Source organism: Cetorhinus maximus, chromosome 22 (assembly GCF_964194155.1).
Source record: "Cetorhinus maximus chromosome 22, sCetMax3.hap1.1, whole genome shotgun sequence".
NCBI lineage: Eukaryota > Metazoa > Chordata > Chondrichthyes > Lamniformes > Cetorhinidae > Cetorhinus > Cetorhinus maximus.
Genome location: NC_135900.1, coordinates 25,156,526 through 25,168,995, shown reverse-complemented (window position 1 = coordinate 25,168,995; position 12,470 = coordinate 25,156,526). Strand labels below are relative to the sequence as shown.

Sequence of the window (12,470 nt, the reverse complement as noted above, 5' to 3'; positions counted from 1 at the left end):
TAAGTTAAAAAGACAGGAAAAGCATATGATCTGTTACAGTTAACGTCTGTTCATTGGTCACAAAGGGGGAATGGACGATGAAGCTGATTTCTGCATCTGGGGGCAGCAGCCTCTTGTCTGTTCTGTTCTCCTTCATCTCAAACAAACCTAGGAAGTTCTTCCCCCAGTCTTCCTCCATCTGAAGAAACCTGATAGGACTGCCCCCTTTACACCAGAGGACCTGTTAACATACTGTATTTCTAGGGCCTGGTTGTTTACCTTTTGTCAATCACTTCCTCAAATAGCTCTGGCCAATGATCAAAGGACAGGTACCCAATGTATGAACTATTCTCTGTCCAGCACTTTAGTCGAGGTCATCTTTTAGCTTATCTCATATTGGATGCCATTTGTTAACTCCTTCCAGACACTCATATAGGTAAGAAGATACACGAGGCACCACAAGACTCCCTGAGAGCACTATTTTTTTGAGGCCATTATCTTTGTTTTGCCTCAGCGAATGCTTATGTGTTTTTACAGAGACAAGAAACAGCTTTTCTGCCAGGTGGCCTCATGCTATGCCTACTAACTCCATAAGAATTCTGTAATATTCTGAAAAATATCATTTCTTACACTTTTGACCATGATCATGATGCTCTGTTCTTTATCACCTCCCTGAGCCCACTGCTCATTCAACACAATTGATCACTAAATCATTTTCCATCAGCTCTCTTCTGTGTTTCATCTCTGTGATACTGCCCCAGCCTGATTCCACTCCTACTTCTCACAATGAAACCAGCACATTTCTGAAATCACATTTCTCTTCCTGCCCTTAAATGCCCATGGTCATGTGACAAAGATCCACCCTAGGCTCCTATCTTTCTCTTGTCTACCTGCTGTCCTTGCTGATATCATTTGGAAGCATGAAATGAGCTTTCCCAAGTGTCCTGATGACAACTGGGAATGGGAATGGGTCAGAAGAATCACCATCATCCAGGACGTGCCTGAGAATGCCATCATGGAACTGTTGAACCATTGTGTCGAGTTTCTGAGGGCAGCTGAATTTCTCGATTACCTTCCAAAAGCCCTCATGTCTGATAATGTCAAAGGCCTTGGTCAGGTGAACAAATGTGGTGTAGAGGTATGTTCTTTGCATTTCTCCTGGAGCTAGCTGCAAACACCATATCGATGGTCTCTTGACCTTTTTTGAATCCACACTGACTCTGGCAGCAGATCCCGGTTGTGATGCTGCACTAAGCAGTTTAAAAGTATTCTGGCGATGATTTTGTGAGAAATGAGATTCCTCGATAATTGTTGCAATTTGGTGAGTTCTTTTCCGTTTCTACAGGTGGGGAATTGAGGCATCATTTTTTAAATTTGTTCATGGGATGTGGGCATTGCTAGCTAATTACCCTTGAGAACTGAGTGGCTTGCTAGGCCATTTTAGAGGGCATTTAAGAGTCAATCACATTGCCTGGTCTGGAGTCACAAGTAGGCCAGACCAAATAAGGACAGCAGACTTCCTTCCCTAAAAGACATTTTTTTTTTAAAGGGCAATCGACTTTTTTATTGAACTCAAATTTCACCATCCGCTATGGCGGGATTCGAACCCAGGTCCCCAGGGGCATTACCTTGGGTATCTGGAGTACTGGTCCAGTGACAACACCACTACGCCACCTTATTTTTGAGGGATGATTCTTTGCTGCCATATAGACTGAAGAAGTTCAGTGAGCTTCTTGACCAGGCACTGACCTCCAGCTGGGATAGCATCAGAGTCCTGTCCACTCATCTGAGACCTGGACTGTGTATCAGTGTCATGCCAAGAAACTCAACCACTTCGCTTGACTTTGGTAGTTTCTGAAGACCAAATGGCAGGACAAAATACCAGACACTGAGGTGCTCACCTAAGCTGGCATGCCGAGCACCCACACCATACTGATACAGTCACAATTGAGTTGGGCTGTGGCTAGAATGCCTGACACTCACTTACCAAAGCAAACTATTATGGAGAGCTCGAATCTTGGGTGTGCTTTCATGGCAGTCAAAGGACATGCTACAACGACACTCTGAAGGCTTCACTTAGTAGTTTTCATATTGACTTTGAGTCCTGGGAGAAGCTCACCCAGGATCGCTGCACCTGGCGCAAACATTTAAAAAATGGTGCAGCCTCCTTCGAAAGCAAGCGCATATCAGAGGCAGAGAGAAAATACAAGGAGAGAAAATCCCAAGCCAGCAATTTGTTCAAAACTCAATTGTCTGTGGTATCCTATCCTATTTACAGCTGAACCTTTTGGGCACAGATCAGCCTTCAGAGCCACCTAGGTACCCACTGGAACCCTACCAACCACCCCAGTGATGAACATAGTCATCTTCGCCTCAAAGGATAAACAAGGAAAAGGAAGGAGAAGGATGACAACTACCTCACTGTCAAGCCCCTGATTCCTTCACCTGTTGTCCGATTGCTCAATCAACATCAAATCCTGCATGAACAAAGATCTTCCTTCAACTCAACATCAGCAAAACCAAAACCATTCTGTTTGACTCCTGCCATATACTCTGCACTATAACCTCTGACTTTATTCATTTTCCCATTCCTGGAGCATTAGGCGGAGGAAATGGGAGTAGAGATGTGAAAGGCACTACTCCTGCAACTCCTCTGCTGATCCATTAAAACACAAACGTGCAGCAAAACATTTGAAGAAATATGTCTGCAGAAGGTTTAGATGCTGCACTAACATTAAAGTAAATCATAACACAATAAATTAACCTAATGCAGGTGTTACACAACAATTTTTTCTGCATTATGATGAGTTTTACCAGGGACTCCACTTTTGGCTGTAGTCCTTGAGCACACGCCATCTCTGCCAAACAGAACGTCCACTTAATTCAGTTAAGGGTTTTGCTCATTCTTCAGTGCAACATCACTGTACTGTGTGGGTGCAGGCATTTGGGTGCTGTTTCTGACAACAGCCAGCAGGGCAAATAAACTTAACTGCATATTAATGCCCCTGCCCCAATTTGGAACGAACATCAACTCCCAGGTGGTGGTCTGCTTGTTCCTTGGCTATCAGATTTAAAACAGCTGAATCCAGATGTACAGGCAGATTCAGCTGATGTCAATTTGAGGTAATAAGAAAGCAGCTCAACCTACGCTGGGGAAAGCAGAGATGAAAATCAGAATCTTGGACTTGTTACACTCCCAGTAGAGACCAATAATTTCTAAAAACGTATCTGAACTTCCAGTGACTGACTGAAGAGATCACATGGAAAAATTTCAAGTTTTAAGACTTTTACTGTAATAAACAAACTAAAAGCAAATTTGCCTGAAGAGGAATTTCACATTTAACTTGGGAAATCCCACATCACAGTTATTTGTTACACTGCCCCATAAGCAGACACTTCATCCTCCAGGAATCAGTCCAAAGCTATTCTCAGCTCTCAAAGGCTTGCTTCCCTTATTTTCCTTTTCTAGCCAGGTAACTTCTAATCCCAGAACTGACTTTGACTGTGAGGTTCTTTGCCTCTAGTCCAAGCTAGGCAAATATTCCGGCTCCTTTTAAATCCTCATTAGCTTGGTTTCTTCAATCTGAGTGCAAGCTTCCACCTGTGTTCTGCTTGGTGAACAAGGGAGCCAGCATTTTCTCTGCTTCAGGTGCAGGATTGGCTGCCTCTATCTCCTACTCTCTGCCTCTCAGATGGCTGCAGGCTGGCTTGTGTCTGAGAGTTTTAGGGATATCTTAGACACCCTGTGATTCAATACTACAATGGCTTTCTGTGGACTTTTCCCTTTCCAAAGTTCCATGGCAATGTGAATCACATGGGCCTTGTATCCAGGTATGAGTGCTAATTATCTATCTTCTAGACCACCCATTTCCATTCTATCTTGGAACTATATCGTCATTCCTGGAACTATATCACCATTCCTTCACTGTAATGGGATCAAAATCCTGGAACTCTCTTCCCAGTAGCACTCTGGGTGTACTTGCACCAAATGAGCTGTAGCAGTTCAAGAAGGTGGCTCACCACTACCTTCTCAAGGGTAAATAGAGATGGACAACAAATGCTGTCCTCGTCAATGATGTCTACATCGTTGAAAGAATAAAAAATTAAACAGATAGTCTAAGTATAATTGTTTATAAAACCTGCCATTCCTAACACCTCCCTGTGAGACCTCGAGACTAACATTTACCCACAGTCAGCATAACTACTCCTACCATTGTCTACAGGTGTGGACATCCAGCACCTTCTTCCCAGTAAGTACTTACAGGAAGCAGGGTATGAGGAAGTGTAGTCAAGGTAGCTGTGGGAGTCCATGTGCTTATAGTGAAAATCAATTGCTAGCCTATTCGCTGAAATCAAGACAGAGAATTTGAGGAAGGGGAGTGAAGAGTTAGAGATGGACCATGTGAAGATGAGAGGTGGATAGGAATTTGAAGCAAGGTTGATAAAATTTTCCAGTTCAGGGGAAGAGCAGAAAATGACACCAATATAGTCATTTTCGGTGACAAGAAGAAGAGGTGAGGGAGGGGGCCCGAGTAGGACTGGATCAAAGAATGTTCCACATATCCCACAAAAAGGCAGGCAGAGCTAGGACCCATAGCAACACCTTTTATTTGGAGGAAGTGAGTGGAGTTAAAGGTGAAGTTGTTCAAGTTGAGAACAACTTCAGCCAGGCAGAGGAAGCGGTGGTTGATGGAGACTGGTTGGGCATTCATTCAAGGTAGAACAGGAGACCCCTCAGGCCATCCAGGTGGGGGTGGAGGTATAGAGAGATTGGACTTTTATGGTGAAGATGAGACAGTTAGGGCCAAGAAATCAGAAGCTGTTAATGTGATGGAGGGTTTTGGAAGAGTCAAGGATAGGTGGGAAGAGACAAGGGGAGAAAGAAAAAGCTGAATTAGGAAGAAATCATTGGTCAGGAATTGGCTGAAACAATAGTTTGTGGATCTTGGGAAGGAGGTAGAAGTGGACTGTACAGGGTTGGAGTCTCTGAGATTGGATGCCATGGAGGAAAGATCTCCAGAGCAGCTGAGGTCATTGACAGACCCGGAGATGATGACTTGATGTTCATTGGTGAGGTCATGGTCCAGGGGGAATAGCATGAAGAGTCGGAGAGTTGGAAGGGAGAAGTTGGTTTGCCAACAACAGCACTGCCCAAGTCAGCAGGTTTGATGACAATGTTAGGGTTGGACCTGATAGGACAAGTGCAACAAGTTTAGAGGGAGACACAACAATGAGTAAGGGGAGCAGAGAAATTGAGACCACCAATGCATGCCAGCAATTCTGAATGAAAAGATCAAAGAGAGTAAGAAGCCAGAGGGAGAGGCCCCCAAAGGGAAAAACCAGTAAGACTGGTATCAAGTTTGACCAGTATACCATGGGATTTGACTACCTGTTCCCAGCTGGAAGACGTGTGCATACCAGTAGATCTGGACTTAGATGGCTGTGGCCCAGTAATACTGTCGGAGTTTATGGGCGTGGCGCCAGTACATCTGGTACGATAGGCAGGACACTGGAGATGAGTAAAGGGGCCGCTGTGTGGGGGTTGGACTCCAGGCCAAAGAAGTGGGCATGGAGGCGAAGGCGATAGAAGAAGTCGTGTGTCTTGCCAAGCTCGGAATTCATTGATCTGGGGGTGTAAGCGAAGGAAGGAAGCTGAGGACTTTGCTAAGTAGAAAGGGGAAGTCAGAGAATATCATATAGAGAGAATAAACGGCAAGGGTTAAGATTAGAAGAAGGGATGGGGTCTGAGGGAAGTGAGGGAAAGAAGGATTTGGAGAGATGATGCTGCGCATAAGTTGTTAAGCTTGCGATCCTTCACACTTAAAAGAAAGAAGAAAAGTTTTTTGTTAAAGCATCGGACGAGATGAAAGCTGAAATGAAACTGTAAAGCAGGACAAACTTTGAGGTAGAGCGAGTTGTTCATGTTAGGGGTTGAGGGTGCGCTTGTGACGGCATATAAAGTTGAGTGTGGATATGGCAAGAATCGGGACGATTTCTAACATTTCCCAGTTCTAATGAAAGAATATCAACCTGAAACGTTAACTCTCTTTCTTTCTCCACAGATGCTGCCTGACCTGCTGACTATTTGCAGCATTTTCTTTTTTTAGTTAGCACCTCCATTTTGATGGCTGAGTAAAACTTTGACATTTGCCAGTTATACAGACAGAGATGAGGTGCTAGAGCAATCATTTAGAACGTTACACTCTGGTGTGATAAGGGAAAATTAGAGTTATCATAAAATTATGTATATTGACTGTTATTGTAATTAAAAATATTTTTCATCTATTTTACCTTTATTGAAAGTGCATGCAAAAACAGATGCATTACAAACCGATGATCTCAGAGCTGGGTGTACATATATTTTGCACAGTTAATTGCAGGGTATTGACAAGTGTGGAAAGTCTATCAATCTAGCACCTTTGTAAGTAGAATGTTTTCCCAAAACAGCTACCTCTTGTTGAGCAATGAGCCACAGAAAGAATAAGTATTTACTGTTAAATGGAGGACAATTCTCTCAAAATTCCTTATTCATTACTGCTCATGGCCAGCATTGTGAATAATGTTCACATTGTGCTCATATTGCTAAGGCAGGTTCTGACCCAACCAGGAAGAATACACAATCCCATTTATAAGGCCATAAAACCAAAAGACAGAGGAGCAGAAGTACGCCATTTGGCCTCCTGAGTCTGCTTCACCATTCAATGAGATCATGGCTGATCTGATAATCCTCAACTCCACTTTCCTCATAACCCTTGATTCCCTTACTGATTAAAAATCTGTCCAGCTCAGCCTTGAATGTACTTAACAACCCAGCCTCTACAGCCCTCTGTGGTAAAGAATTCCACAGGCTGACCACCCTCTGAGAGAAGAAATTCCTCCTCATCTCTGTTTTAAGTGGGCACCCCCTTACTCTAAGATTATGTCCTCTGGTCCTAGATTCTCCCACAAGAGGGAGCAACCTCTCAGCATCTACCCTGTCAAGCCCCCTAAGGATCTTATATATTTCAATAAGGTCACCTCTCATTCTTTGAAACTCCGAGTACAGGCCCAGCCGACTCAACCTCTCCTCATAAGAAAGTCCCTCCATCCCTGAGATCAATCGAGCGAACCTTCTCTGGACTGTCTCCAATGCCAGTATATCTTTCCTTAGATAAAGGGACCAAAACTGTTCACAATATTCTTGATGTGGTCTAACTAGTGCCTTGAAGAGTTTTAGCAAGGCTTCCCTATTTTTATACTCCATTCCCTTTGAAATAAAGACCAACATTCGATTTGTCTTCCCTATTACCTGCTGAACTTGTATGTTAGCTTTTTGGGATTCATGCACGAGGACCCCCAAATCCCTCTGTGCTGCAGCTTCCTGCAGTCTTTCTCCATTTAAATAATATTCAGCTCCTCTATTCTTCCTGCCAAAGTGCATAACCTCACATTTTCCCATGTTATATTCCATCTGCCAAGTTTCTGCCCACTCATTTAACCTGTCTATATCCCTCTGTTGAAACTTTGTGTCATCCTCACCACTTGCCTGCCCACCTATTTTTGTGACATCTGCAAACTTGGCAATAGTACATTAATTTTCCTCATCCAAGTTATTAATATATATTGTAAATAATTGTGGCCCCAGCACTGACCCCTGTACCACTCCGCTACTTACAGGTTGCCGTCCTGAAAATGCCATCACCCCTCCGTAACCCAACTCTGTCTTTTATTAGTTAGCCAGTGCTCTATCCATGCTCGTACATTACCCACAACACCATAGGTTCTTATCATATTAAGTAGCCTTATGTGTGGTACCTTATCAAATGCCTTTTGGAAATCCAAATATATTGCATCTACTGGTCCCCCTTTATCTTTCCTGCTTGTTAACTCCTCAAAGAATTCTATTAAATTTGTCAAGCACGATTTCCCCTTCATGAAGCCATGCTGACTCTGCTTGACTAGATTATGCATTTCTAAATGCTCTGCTAGATGTTAAACTAACTTGCCTATAGTTACCTGTTTTTTGTCTCCCTCCCTTTTTGAATACATTGGCAGTTTTCCAGTCCTCTGGGACTTTTCCAGAATCTAAGAACTCTTGGAAGGTTACTACCAGTGCATCCACTATCTCTGCAGCTATTTCCTTTAATATCCTAGGATGTAACCCATCAGGTCCAGGTGACTTATTGGCCTTTAGCCCCATTAGTTTCCCTAGTACTTTTTCTCTAGTGATAGCTATCGTACTTAATCCGCCCCCCCACCCCACCACCCCACCACCCCAGCCCCCCCGGCTTTGCCCCATGATTATTTAGTATTTTAGGAATGATGTTAGTGTCTTCTACCGTGAAGACTGATGCAAGGTATTTATTTAACTCCTCTGCCATTTTTTGGTTCCCCATTATTATTTCCCCAGCCTCATTCTCTCAGGGGCCTATATTGGCTTTGGCCTCTCCCTTCCTTTTTATATATTTAAAGAAGTTCTTATGGTCCGTTTTTATATTACTTGCTAGTTTACCCTCAAAGTTTATTTTCTCCCTTTTTTTTTGGTCATCTTCTGGTGGTTTTTAAAACTTTCCCAATCCTCTGGTTTACCACTAATCTTTGCCACATTTTATGTTTTTTATTTCACTTTGATACAATCCTTAACTTCCTTGGTTAACCGTGGTTGGCTTATCCCCTTCCTACAATCCTTTTTCCTCACTGGGATATCTCTTTGTTGTGAGTTATGAATTATTTTCTTAAATGTCTGCCATTGTTCATCAACCGTCTTTTCTGCTAAACTCCTTTCCCAGTCCACTCCAGCTAACTCCCTCATTTCTTTGTAATTACCCTTATTTAAGTTTAGCACAGATGTTTCAGAACTAAGTTTCTCACTCTCAAACTGAATACTAATTTCCACCATGGTCACTGTTTCCTAGGGGATCTTTTACTCTAAGATCATTTATTAAACCTGTCTCATTACTCATTACCAGATCCAAAATAGCCTGATCCCTGGTTGGGTCCACAAGGGCAGCAGATACATGGGGACACCACCACCTGGAAGTTCCCCTCCAAGTCACACATCGTCCCCATTCCTTCACTGTTGCTGGGTTAAAATCCTGGAACTCCCTTCCTAACAGAACTGTGGGTGTACCTACACCACATGGACTGCAGCAGCTCAAGAAGTCAGCTCACCACCACCTTCTCAAGGGCAACTAGGGATGGGCAATAAATGCTGGCCCAGCCAGCAAAGCCCACATCCGGTGAATGAATTAAAAAAATATATTGTTCTAGGAAACTGTCCCGAATACACTCTATGAATTCTTGCTTGTAGTTACCACTGCCAATTTGATTTGCCCAATCTTCATGGAGATTAAAGTAATCCATAATTAATATATTGCATTTTTTATATGCCCTCATTATTTCCTGATTTATTCTCTGTCCGACAGTATAGTTACTGTTAGGAGGCCAATAGACTACTCCCACCAGTGTCTTCTTCCCCTTGATATTTCTTACCTCCACCCAAATGGATTCCATATTTTCTGATTCAAGATCACTTCTTGCTATCATACTTATTTGATCTCGTACTAACAAAACTACCCCACCACCCTTTCCTTCCTGCCTGTCCTTTTGAAAAGTCACATACCCCCCCTGAATATTTAGTCCCCAGCTTTGATATCCTTGTAACCATGTCTCTGTAATGGCTATGAGATCATACCCATTAATCCCTATTTGTGCCATTAATTCATTTATTTTGTTCTGAATACTATGTGCAATTAAGTAAAGAGCCATTAATTGTGCCTTTTTAAATAATTTTTTTTACCCCTTTGACCCTATTTGTTGCTTTTTAAAATGTTTTTACACTCTGTCCCTTCCTGTCACAATCTGGGTATCATTATCTATTAGCTGCCCTGCAATGCCGCCATATCCTTTTGCTTTGTAAGCCTACTTATCCCCTCTCCAGAACCCTCCCTCCTCTTTTTAGTTTAAAGCCCTTGACGACCTTTATCCATAGCATGCAGATTTGTGCTGTGTAAGAAGGATCAGCAGCTCCCACTGTGACCCATTACTGACCAGCTAACAAAAGAATGATTATATCATTTTTCTAACAAAACTGGATAAACACATTTTAAAAATCAGATAAACTACTTTCTTTACAATGACTTCATGTTTTAATTGTAATGTTTCAATGTATTTTTATGTATGGTCTGGTATGTAATGCAATGGATTTAGAGTCGTATATCCTTTCTACATGTCCTGCAGAAAAGATTTCTTAAATCCTCCCTGAAATTCCCTTATATGGTAAGGCTTGAAACCTGAGATCATTGTGTTGGATACAGACTCCAGTGTGCACTTTCTTGTTCTTGTATGATGCAATAATAGCCTTTGATGCATGAACACAATATGCAATTGCTATGAGAGACATAAATAAATAGGTCAAATGTTAAAATATGTAATGTCAATCTTTTGCATTTTAACAAACATATTTAAGGTTGAATACCTCCTAGATGGTCTGTAGCTTGTTTTGGTAAATGTAATTTTTTTTCTGCTTAACTTAGGCAAATGATGAGATGTCGAGAAAAAAAAATGTACAGAGTTCATTTTGCAGCATTTATTGTGTCTTTGACCTGGAACGTTTGAAGTTATTTCAGTGCTTTATTTTGTCACACAGGAACAGTTATTTATTTTTATATTGGTCAGCTTAAAGCTGTAGAAATTGTGGATATCCTTGCCATTACTGAAAATATCACATTTTGAAATTGCTCACAATTGCTAAGAAGTACCTTAAGTGCATTTTCTGACATTAAACAATGTCATAATTTTGAAAATCATTAGCCTACAGACTGGTCATTTGCTTGTGTAGCTTTTTAACTTTCAGGTTCATCTTATCTTTGATCTTGCAGTCTTTATTTTATCTTTTGTACCTTTCCTTGCATAGTAAGTCTTCAATTCCTGAAAATCGCAACTTTAAGTAAAACAACTTTAAGTGAAATGTAGGTTCCCATAGGAATGAATGTTAAAACTGGAGTTAAAATCTATAGGGCCTTCTCAATCAGAAAAAAATAAAACATTATGCTGTACCATGTAAGGTGAAATGCTTTACATTGCTAAATTCCTACATTAGTAAATTAATTAACTTCTGAATAAAATAAATTTAGAAATATTAAAGAAAAATGTAACTTTATACTGACAGTACCTCCTGCTCGCCATTGGCATTGCTTCCTGAACCTCCTGCTCCCTGATCCTCCTGGTAGCTGCAGATCTTTCCCTCTCTGATCCTCCCACTTGCAGATCCTTCCCCTCCCCAACCTTCCCACTTGCAGCCTCTTCCCCCTCCCTGCCCTCTCCCTATCCTGAGACTCCAATTTGTGGACTCTCCCCGTGACTGATCCACCCTCTCGCCGAACCTCCTGCTCTCTGACTCCCCCCTTCACCGCTTTCCCTCTCTTGAATCTGAGTTCCCATTCAAGATCCAGATCCGATGCCGGAGCTCTGGGATTGTGAAAGTGCGAATCCTAAGGGTGCAGAAGTGTCAAGCTGGAGCTGTTATAATCCAAGTTTTTTTTTAATGCCCCTGGGCGCTGCTTCCCTCTCCTGAACCTTCAATGTGAACAAGGGCTTTGGAGACGAGTGGGGAAGCAGGAGGAGCAGCTTTGAGTCATTTATAAAAAAAAACTTGGGTTATAACAGCCCCATCTTGGCACTTCTGCACCACTGGAACTTACACTTTCACAACCCCGGAGCTCTGGCATTGGATCTGGATCTCGAACGGGAGCGCAGGTTCAGGAGAGAGAAGCCGTGAGTCAGGGAGTGGGAGGTTCGGTGTGAGAGGATGGGTTGGGCACAGGGAGAGGTCGGAAGCTTGGGGAGGAGAAGAGGACACAATCCGTTGGGGTGGTCAGGCACGATGCCAATCGGGTCACTAGGGAAATAACATGGAAAACGAATCTCGCGACGCTCAGTGAGATTACATGTCCCATTAATTCAAGGACAAAACCTTAAGGCAAAACAATGTTAACAGGGCAACGTTAAATGGGGACTTACCGTATTCTATTACTTGCTGTAGTCATTTGACTGAGCACATTCTATTTTTATGATCTCTTGCCATGAGTTACAAACAGGTTGCATGTTGTCTCAGTTGAGTGGTTTTGTCTTTGAGTATGGAAACAATAGGTTGCATTCTAGGACTCTACCATTTGAGCACATGCTGGAAGCTAAAGTCTCAGTGCTAGATTCAAAGATTGCTACATTATCAGATATGATGCCATTTGGATGAGATTTTAAAAACAAGTTCCTATATGCCTGTTCCTATGAATATTCAAGATCTAATTGTACTATTTGAAAAATAGGCAGATAGTCCTGGCTACCATTCCTCCCTCAATCAAAATTACCCAAAGCATATTAACTAGGTTGTTGTTGGTGGGATGATGTTTTGTGCAAACAGCTCAGACCACAGTCACACCACTGAAAAGAAATCCATTGCATGTATAACACATTTTGATGAGATATTACAGTATATAAATGTGAGTCTTTTA

The 12,470-nt window shown here is 42.2% G+C and overlaps 1 protein-coding gene across 4 annotated transcripts in view; it reads right to left on the bottom strand.

Moving 5' to 3' along the window:
- lin7a (lin-7 homolog A (C. elegans)) overlaps positions 1-11,178 on the bottom strand; it is a 109,661-nt gene extending 98,483 nt beyond the window's left edge. For 2 of the 4 annotated variants that reach the window (XM_078567941.1, XM_078567940.1), the window contains exon 1: positions 11,117-11,174. The gene's annotated coding sequence lies outside the window, so the exon portion shown is untranslated. Of the gene's footprint in view, positions 1-11,116 lie in introns of all 4 variants that reach the window. The other 2 variants (XM_078567943.1, XM_078567942.1) reach the window with 2 other exon arrangements.
- Between the last annotated feature and the right edge of the window lie 1,292 nt (positions 11,179-12,470).